Raw genomic sequence first — 10,030 nt, forward strand, 5'->3', positions numbered from 1 at the left:
ACACAAGACACGCCACCCTGTTCTATACACTGCACTGTAAGGCTCCCTTGCCTTCCTCCTTGCACTTATGCCAGACGGGTTGGACGCACTAATGCACCATCAACTATGCACCCTGGCATACTCCTTCTGCACCATTCCCCCTTGTTGATTTCTCAATCGGGTATGAGATATGGGTTTCAATCCTTATTCCTCGAGTGATATTAGTCATGGGGCGAGTGACTGTTCTTTCATTTCATTTGAGTGACTGCGAGTTGAGTGTAGTATCCCTCATCATCAACGGATTTCCTGCGATTCCTTCAACCAGCTACCTCCCTCGGTGCTGCCACGTGGTCCCTGCCATGAAGGACGTGTGCCGAGAAGATGCCTTGGTACCTCCTGCAGTCGGCAACAACACTGGACGTGCCATCGACACTCGCCCTTGCTTCTTGACAAAATGGGCCAAGTTTTTCTAACCCTCCCACTTTGGTTTCTCAGTGACGGTCATGTTTTAAGTGTGGGGAAGTTAGCGGATGGTCTGTGGCGTGGTCTTAGGTCCCTGTTGCTCGGTTAACCCTATCCGTTAAGGTCTTAAGTGTGGGGACATGTCCCTACGCGTCTATAGTGCATACCTTTCCGCATATGCCTCAACCTGCTCATGCATGTATGCCATGACTTGCTTTTACCCTAATGGGATCCCTTCCCACCCACCCGGTTATGTTCCACCCACCCTTGGGGCTGTTCCCTTACAGTTTTCCTTCATTTCTTGATTTTGAGGTCCTTCCATGTGAATGCACCCTACGTTCACCAAAGTCCAAATCCAACCTTATAGCCCTGTTCCTCCCTTTGAATTGACCATTTTTCCTTTTTACCTACCCCTGTTCCGGTGCACTGTTTTTGAGTTATTAATTTTTGAAGCATTTTGCGCAAATTAGCCGGTTTTCCATGTGAACGCGCTTTTCTTGCTTCGGCACCCTGATCTGCTATCACAGCCCTGACTACCACTTTTTCCCTAACATTTTTCCTTTTTATTCTGCATCATTCGGATACACGGTTTGTCCATTATTAATTTTCCGGTTTTTTACGACTTTTTCATGCGTCTTTTTGACATTTTTCCATGTGAACCTGCCCTGTTTGCATCAGAATTCCAATTTGATTTGACAGTCGTGTCCCCTGTGCCTTCCCCCACCTTTTTCCTTTTTCCTCCACCCTCTTTTGACTTCTGGATTTTTTATTATTAATTTTTAAATACGTTTTCGGGAGTATTTTTGGAGTTTTTTGCATGTGAACCCTTCTTATTTCCATCGGAACTGCGGTTTAACATGATGACCCTGTGTCACTCCTTCCTGCGGACATTTCTCCTTCTTACTGCATGTTATTCCGGCGAAAGGTTCGTCCGATATTAATTTCCGATCCCATTTTCGGGTTTGTTTTTTGGGTTTTTTCTACGTGAACACATCTTATCTCAGTCGGACTTATGTTTTGATGAGATAGGATTGTCGGGCACATCTTTCTGCACAGTTTTCCTTTTTTTGCACCTCATTCCGATGCACGGATTTTTCGATATTAATTTTTAATTGCGTTTTTTGGTTCGTTTTTTGTGTTTTTTGCACGTGACCGCCCTTTCCCCCTCCCGAACCCTCCGTCATATTTTTTTTTTTTTTCCCCTGCCGTCCTGCCCACTTTTTGTTTTTACGCTATTTCATTTTGCCATCCGGATTGGGAGTTATTCATTTTTCTTTATTTTTACGTGTATTTGCGCGCCCGTTTTGCGCGTGAACGCGCATTTTTTCGATTTTACGAGTCTCCACGTGCCCCGGTCGTGTCCGCATGACCCGTCCCGTCATCCCAGCGCCATTTCAATCCCGTCACGGCAAATTTTTTTACCCCGCCCCGCGCATGTGCGCGGGCCGGGGATACGTGCCCTTTTGACCCTGCCCAACCCCCTATTCCCCTTGAGCCTGCCCACCCACCCTGCCCACCCACCCTTTCCCCCCGCCCATTGCCCCTGCCCACCCCTTTCCCCCAACCACCCGACCCTTTTCCCCAACCACCTCCCTTTCCCTCCTCCCCCCCTCTTCCTCCTTCCCTCCTCCTACTCCTCCTTCCCCTTCTTCTTCCTCTTCTTCCTCTTCTTCCTCCCTCTCCCCTCCTCCCACCCTCTCCTTCTTCCTTCCCCCCCCGCTGCTTCCTTCTCCCCTCCATCTTCTCCTCCTCCCTACTCTTCCTCCCTCCCTCCCCCGTCTACTGCAGTGCTCCGCCGCCGCCTGGGACTGCTGCGCTCCGTCGTCCACCGTGCCCTGCGCCACCAGGAGCCGCGTAGCCGCCCACCTCGTGCCGCCGTCAGTCGCCTGGGCTCCGCCACCTCGCCACGTCCCTTGGCGCTGCTCACGCCCGGCCGCCGTCTGGAATAGCCCGCCTCCCGCTTCTCGCCCGCTCGACACCGCCCCGTGTCGTCGCAGGCCGTCGCTGTGCCGCCGTCGACGCCGCTGCTGGATCGCCGTCCGCCCACTGCCGCCTGAACAGGGCCCGCCGTCGTCTGGGACCACCAGGGGCCCGTGAGGCCGCCAGCCCGTCGCCGCCTCCTCCGGATCGCCGACGTAGCCGCCGGACGCGCTTCCCTGCCGCCGGACGCCGCCACTTTCCTCCTCCCCTTCCTCCTCCTCTTCCTCTTCCACCTCCTCAATCAGGTTAGTGTTAACTAACCTAATTAGTGTTAACTAACCTAATTAGTGTCAACTAACCCTAACCCCACCCCCTAACTAACTAACCCTAGTTAGTTGTTACTAACCTTAGTTACCATCCCATTAACCCTAACCCCACCCCCTAACTAACTAACCCTAGTTAGTTGTTACTAACCTTAGTTACCATCCCACTAACCCTAACCCTAACCCTAACCCTAACCCTAACTAGGATCCCACTAACCCTAACCCACCTTAGGTTACCTAACCCCCTTTAGGTTAGTTTCTACTAACTGGACTAATCTGACTTATTCAACCTGACTAACCTAACCTGACTTGACTTCCTGTGACTTACATGACTTACCCAAACTAACCAGACTTAACTGACTTATTTCTAACTGACTTATCTGATTAACATGATTTATGTGATTTAATTAATTTCTAAATTAAATTTTCCATCAAAATAATTCAGAAAAATTTCTAATAATTCCCTTTGCTTTTTGCCAATTTTTGGGAGTTTGTCCGCTGGAAATTACCCACCCTAAAATTTCTGAAAATTACACATTTCCTAATTTAACCCCTAAATTGCCAATAAATGTAGAAAATTTATTTAAAAATAGTAAAAAAATTCTTAAAAACTTCTAAAAAATTCTAAAAAATTCCCCTCACCTCCCTTGACCATTTTTTATTTATTTTTCACTTTTACAAAATTATCATACATGGTATCCCTATTGTTATAAAATAAAAAATAAAAAAAGCGAACAACGCACTACCAACCCAACAAACGGAAATTTCCCTTTACACTCTCTATTTTATTATTTGCCTAGATTCCATTGTGGATATTTCCTCCATATTCATGTGTTGTTTATATTAATTTCCCTATTATTCTTTTTATTCTTATTTAAAAAAAAAACAAAAACAAAAACAAAAATATAAACAACCAAACCTACACAAATACAAACCAATAAAACACATCCACAACCCATAATAACCACACAAACAACAATAACCAACCATAAATAATCACAAATTACAAAAATTAAAAAACCAACAAAAAAAAAAACATAACCAACACATCCGCTAAGGTGTTGTCTTTGTTGTTTCGTCAGTGGTCTTTACTTTTCCTTTACTGGATTCACTTCTTTTGGGGGACTCTTCCGTGCGCATTTCTGCATTACATACACACCCCTTCCAGGTATTTATTTTATGTGTTTTATTTATTTTCATTTCCCCTTTAATCACAAATTAATTGTTAAAATGAACTCTTTATTCACTCATAGTTTCCACGCGCATTCGCGCTCAACACACACATTCTTTTTAATTCAAATAAACCCACCGTTCACTTAGCACGCGCTACGTGCGCTACAGAGGCACTTTAATTTTTTATTTAAAATGAACCAGTCGTCACATGAGCACGCGCTGGCAAAAAAGCGCTCCACATCACCTTAATTTGTAATTAATGAACTTGCATTTAGAGACCCAGTCGGGTATCGAAGTCTGGGATTCGAATAAATGCACCGTTTTCACCTAATACTTGGTAATTTAATTTATAATAAGGAACCGCCGTTTTCTTGCTAAGGTTTATCACCTAATAAAAATTCACCCATTCTTAGTAATTTATTAAAATCAACCCTTCATTAAATTAATTCCCCCTCACTGCACTTAATTCCCCTTTTTAATAAACCGTTTCGTGGGATGGGTATGCGCAGTCATTGGAAGTTCTTTCCATAGTCACAACATGGTTTATCACCGATGTAGTATTGATATGTGTCGGATATGGTATTGTTTTGGTTTACTGTCTTTGATACGGTTACGGGTACGGTATGCAGTTTTTTCTTTTATTGCCTGTTACGGGGTTCAGGGTGTTTGTTTGCTGCATCGCATGAAGCTTTCGGTCGCATTTGTCTCAAGGTCATGTCGAATTTTTTCTAGGATGTGGTTTGCTTGGGGTTAGTTGGTCGAGTCATGTTTTCTTGTTTGGTTGTTCTCTTATCCTTGTTTTTTTTGTCTGTTGCTTTGCAGGCATTCTCCTTGATTGTCTGTGTTTGTGGTGTGTGTGTAACCATCTGAATGGCGCCTTCTCATGCTCCTCCCCCTATCCAGTACGTCCCATTAGTTAGTAGGGATTACTCTTCCCTACTTACTTTTGAGCCTCTCATGAAGGCGGGACTCGCTGCTTTTGTGGCTACTTCTTTTCCATTGCTTCCAGAGGATCCATCGTTATGTGATGAGTTCCTGGCCTCTTACAGCAAGAAGACATGACTAGTCCAAGGAATTTCTATGACTTTGACATCTCGCGGCTTAGGGAAGGCTCTGTCTCTACCCTTCAAAGGTGAACCTTTTGTGACCACTCATCAGCTTTTCTCTAATGAAGAGATTCTAAAGCTATTGCAAAAGCAGACCAGGGATATCCTCGATGTTAAGAAGGTGATAAACTCTTCAGGAGTTTCCTTTTCTATGATCACTGATCCCGTATGGAAGATGATCTGTCAGTTTCTTCAGGACAGGTTTATGCCTGCCAAAACGCCATCCCACTATTTGTCCAAAGAGCTTTTTATAGCTTCCAGGATGGTGTTGAAAGGAGTTGCTATTGATTGGAGCACTTACCTCCTTACTAAAATGGATCAGCATTTCGTTAAAGTCGCCAGGGGTAATGTTACCAATGTCACATATGGATCATATTTGTCTGCCTTCTTGACCTATTCAGGTTTACAGAAGACTGTGCCTCCGCCTCCTCCATCAGATCCAGTACCTCCTCCTCCACCTTTAGAAGAGCCAGAACCCATTGACATAGAGGATGATGATTCTCCGCCTCCCCTGGTCATACAACGCAAACGCTTGAAGAGGGTAGCGGATAAAGCTCCTTCTGTACTTCCTTCAGTGTCCATTCCTGCTACTTCTGGCAGTGAACTCCCTGGGTATCTCACTTGCAATAACCTGTTCTGAGCACATCGAGAAGGATCATTGGACATCTCAGTTCCCTCCCTGAACAATCTAGTTTCAGGAGATGCCATTCCTTTCCTCTGTAAAGATATTCAAAGTTCCATTGAGTTGTCAGTGACAGCCTGTGTTCAACAGCTGTACGCGTCTTTTTATGAAGAGCTCATGCAGTCTAAGGACCAGTTGCATACGGCAACATCTGAGTTAGCTTCTGCTAAGGATACCCTAGCAGATTTATTTAAGCAAATGGAACAGCAAACCCAACTGGTTGCCACCCAAAGCGATGAGATTTCTTCTTTGAAGACCCAGTTACTCGAGGCTCAATCCCAGGTTACTAGCCTTTCAGCAGAGAAGGAGAGAATGTCCAGAGAAGCGAAGGAATTCCAAGCTATCTTGGATGAAAAACTTTCAGCTTTACAGACTGCTAATGACACAGTGGCCAACCAAGCCTCCCAAATTCAGCAGTTGCAAGATCAACTTGCAAAGTCCCGCTCTGTTCCTCCAAGCCCTAATGTTCCCTTGATTCCTTCTCTTTCACAGCAGGACTTGGCTGCTCTTGAGAGACAGGCTACTTTGTGCCCTCTCTTCCAAGATAAAGTGGAAAGATTGCAGTCCCGAATGGACTTATTATGGTCTACCTTTGAGCAGTTTCAGGAATATGTTCTACCCAACCATTCTTTCTTTGTCCACTACCACTTACAGAAGTTGGTCTTCTACATGAAGCTTTCCACGATGGATTTACCTCTTCCAGAGGATGGCTGGAGTGGGGCTTGGTCTGCTGAGTTGTTGACAGAGGTAGTCAGAATGGTGTTTGAAGATTCTGTCACACCAGACACCATGTTGATGTCGTACATGTATCTACGAGGAGACTTGTTAATTCCAGATGAGGTGGATATGGCATGGTATGTGGGGGATGTGGTCTTACAGGCTGTTTTGTATGTCAATCATTTGGAGTTGCGCATAGCTGACATGTTCCCGAGTTATTCCTCCAAAGTGGCTGATTGTCATGATAATTCATGGCATCCCATGATTGATTCTGTGGTCCTAAATCAAAGACAAAACACAGCTCCTACCTCTGCCCAGAGTACTAATCAACTGAGGATGGATCTCTTAACCTATCTTTCAAAGCATAATCCATTTGATGCTACCTTCTTTGATGCCTATCATCGACGATCTCTCTTAGGACCTTCTGTTCCTACCCTCCTCTATTACCAACAAATGGCTCACCGCTATGCTATATATCTTTTCCTTTGTCAATCTAATTCCACAATAATTTTACCCCTTCTTTTCCAACCTTCATCTTTCCCTCAAATTCCCATTTTTACTTACTGTTCTTTTATTGAGGATAGGGTATTTTCCCCTTCTCCACCCTGTCCTTATCCCTCCATTAATGTACCCTCCACATTTCCTATTTATCGGTTAACACCGTTCCTTAGTGATTCCTTACAAATTTCTGCCACTCCTTCTTTAACCTTTTCTTCTTTTTATGATTTTTCCTATCCTTCCCTTCATCCACTTTTCCTTATTCCACTACCCTCTCCTAATACTTCTATATCTCAACCACCTCAGTTGGTTAGTGACTGTGACGGGTTTGATAATCAGATTTCTAGGAGAAGGGGCTAGAGTTCGGATGATTGCCTTACAGGACCGCAGATTAATTGGCCAGTAATTCCAGGAGAATGGACAGCTTCCAGTCAAGCTTATCAGAACTATGTTCATTTTGCTCAGCAGTATTCACAGTCTGCAGATCCCTCAGTGAGATTAACTGCTCACTTTGCTTGGTACCTGGCGTATATGCATAGGCACTCTCATAATGATTCCAAGCCTATTCCAAAGTTGTGCATGAATGTCAATGTCAGCATTGATTCCCAGCAGCTGGATATATTGTATTTTCATGCCCTTTGTTTGCCTAGCAGATACCTGGTCCTGTTGGAAAGGATGTGCTGTCTCCAATTTTTTCAAAATCCTCCCAAAAACTTTGTAGATGAATCCTTATCTATGGATTGTTTCCGACAACATCAATCTTTCAAGAGGGATCATCTTCATTGATACCTTTCCAATGTATGGTGGAAGCTTTCTAATGAAAAACTCTCTTTTTGAAGGAGTCATTCAGATGGTTGTGTTGTGTATTAGTGTTTGTATTGTGAGTTTATTTATGTCAAATGAACATGGTGGTTTCCTATTGGATTTCGTGTACGAGCTACGTTTTGGAGAATTGTGGTGCTGGATTCGTGGTTGGAGAGTTGAAGCAGATGCAGATAAAGAAGAAGCAAACTTTTATATCCTTTACAAATTTGTTGTGATTTTTAGTTTGCTAAGAGGTGTTAATGTATAAAGGGTTTTCCTTTCTTTGTATTTTTATATCAGAAACAGGTTATAAGTTGGGGTCGTGGTGGATGGATTCTTTTGAGAAGATATTGACGATCAAAGTTGAGCTTTTCAATGCACTTGTATTCCCTTTTTCCTGGGTCGCGAGGACGCTTCCTTATTAAGTGTGGGGATATGTTGAGTGTTGAAATGACTTGTTTTTGGCTGATTTTTGTTGTTTTTGAGAGCTGAATGGTTGATTTTATGAGATGATTGATTAGTTTGGAAGTGGTTTGAGAGTGTTTTTGATGATAATGATTGTGTTTTGGAAGTTCATGATGTTTATTGGAGGTTCTATGAGGTTCTGATAGGTTCTGTATACCTTCTATTTTGCTCTGTTTTGGTCTGTTTTGTTCTGATTGTCTTCTGTAAGGAGGGATGGAGTATTGATTGATGAAGATTGAGATCTTGTGAAAGTTTATGAAATAGTTTGTGAGAGTTTGGAATGGTTTGAGGATAAGTTATGAGGTTTTGATGACCTTCTGTAACCTTCTGTAGGTCTTCTGTAGAGCTTCTGTTTCTGTTCTGTTCTGTTCTGTACTGTAGTTGTTCTGGTACTGTTCTGTAGACTGTTCTGTATGCTTCTGTATGTGTTGTGATGGATGAGAGTGTAGCTTGGGAAAGTTTTCTAGCCTTGGAAGGAGGTGAATACAAGTGCAAAAGAGCTGGAGGAAGTGGAAGAAGTAGCTGCTGAAGACTCAAGTGAAGACTAGAGTGAAGTGACAGTAGTGAGCTATGAAAGGACATTGTAGTGGCTCTGGTGACCCTTCATATCAAACATACCTCTTGGGAGGGGTATCCACGACCTAAGAAGGATTATTGAGAGTAAATTTGAGAGATTGTAGTGAGGATATGATGTATTATTGATGGAGAGAGAGAGAGAGAGTCAGAGATAGCCACTTCTACTGAAACAGAGTGATTGTATATGAGAGATTGAGAGAGAAGACTATGAAGATATGGAAGATGAATACTATGTGATGTATTTCCATTCAAAGATGGTGTATTCCTTTGCTTTCTTTGTTCTATTGATGGATTTTGTGAAGATGTTGAAAAATATGGTTGATTCTATCAAATCCGTGGGAGATCTACATGATGCTGTATGAAGATTTGTTGTGCCTGGTGTTCTTTTCTTCATTGTGATCATATGAAACATAATAAACAAGCTTGTTGATGTTACAAGATAGATTTTCTTGCAAGAGAATTCCCTTTTCCTTGGTGTTCCTCTTGGGGCTCCAGGGATAAAGAGACAGTTCACATGCAGGTATATCCCATAGCAAAATGGGGTTGCAGAAAGGAAAAACAGGCATATTGCAGAAGTTGCACGCGCCTTGATGGATGAAAAGAATATGCCTAAGCATTTTTGGTCTGAGGCTGTTCATACTGCTGTTTATATTATGAACAGAACTCCCACAGCTGCAGTTCATGGTATGACCCCCGAAGAATGTTTTACAGGTAAGAAGCCTGATGTTTCACACTTGAAAGTGTTTGCCTGCATTGCGTATGTCCATGTGCCAGATGAGTTGCGGAGGAAACTGGATCCAAAGGCTGAAAAGTGTATCTTTATTGGATACTCTTTAGAGGAAAAAGGGTATCGCTGTTACAACCCTGCCACATGTAAGTTCAAAGTGAGCAGGGATGTCATCTTTGATGAAATGAGCAGTTGGTATGCATCTAGTGGTGATGCATTGGATGTTGATGATGATCATGATACTCTTGTGCAGGCTGAAAAGCAAGAATCACGGACTCTTAGTGGACCAGAGGCATCATCTAGTAGTCCTTGGTCTGGGAGACTAAGGAGTATCTCTACATCTTCAGGTGCATCTAGTAGCACTATAGGTAAAGACAAAGGAAAGAATAAAGTGTCAGAAGGCATTGATGCAGTTCTTGATGGAGACTCCAGTGGCTCAGAGAGCTTGGATGATGAGCTTGGCATTCCTTCAGTGAGGACTCCAGGTGTGCAGAGAGCACGCGTTAATGCAAAGACTCCATTGAGTGATCCAGTGGTATGCAGGTCTAGCAGGGTGAGATATCCTGTTAAAAGATTTGGTTTTGAAGGTTATGCAGCT

The sequence above is a fragment of the Lygodium microphyllum genome, chromosome 1 (assembly GCF_053477565.2).
Source record: "Lygodium microphyllum isolate KBCC chromosome 1, Lygodium_microphyllum_v1.1.10, whole genome shotgun sequence".
Taxonomy (NCBI): Eukaryota; Viridiplantae; Streptophyta; class Polypodiopsida; order Schizaeales; family Lygodiaceae; genus Lygodium; species Lygodium microphyllum.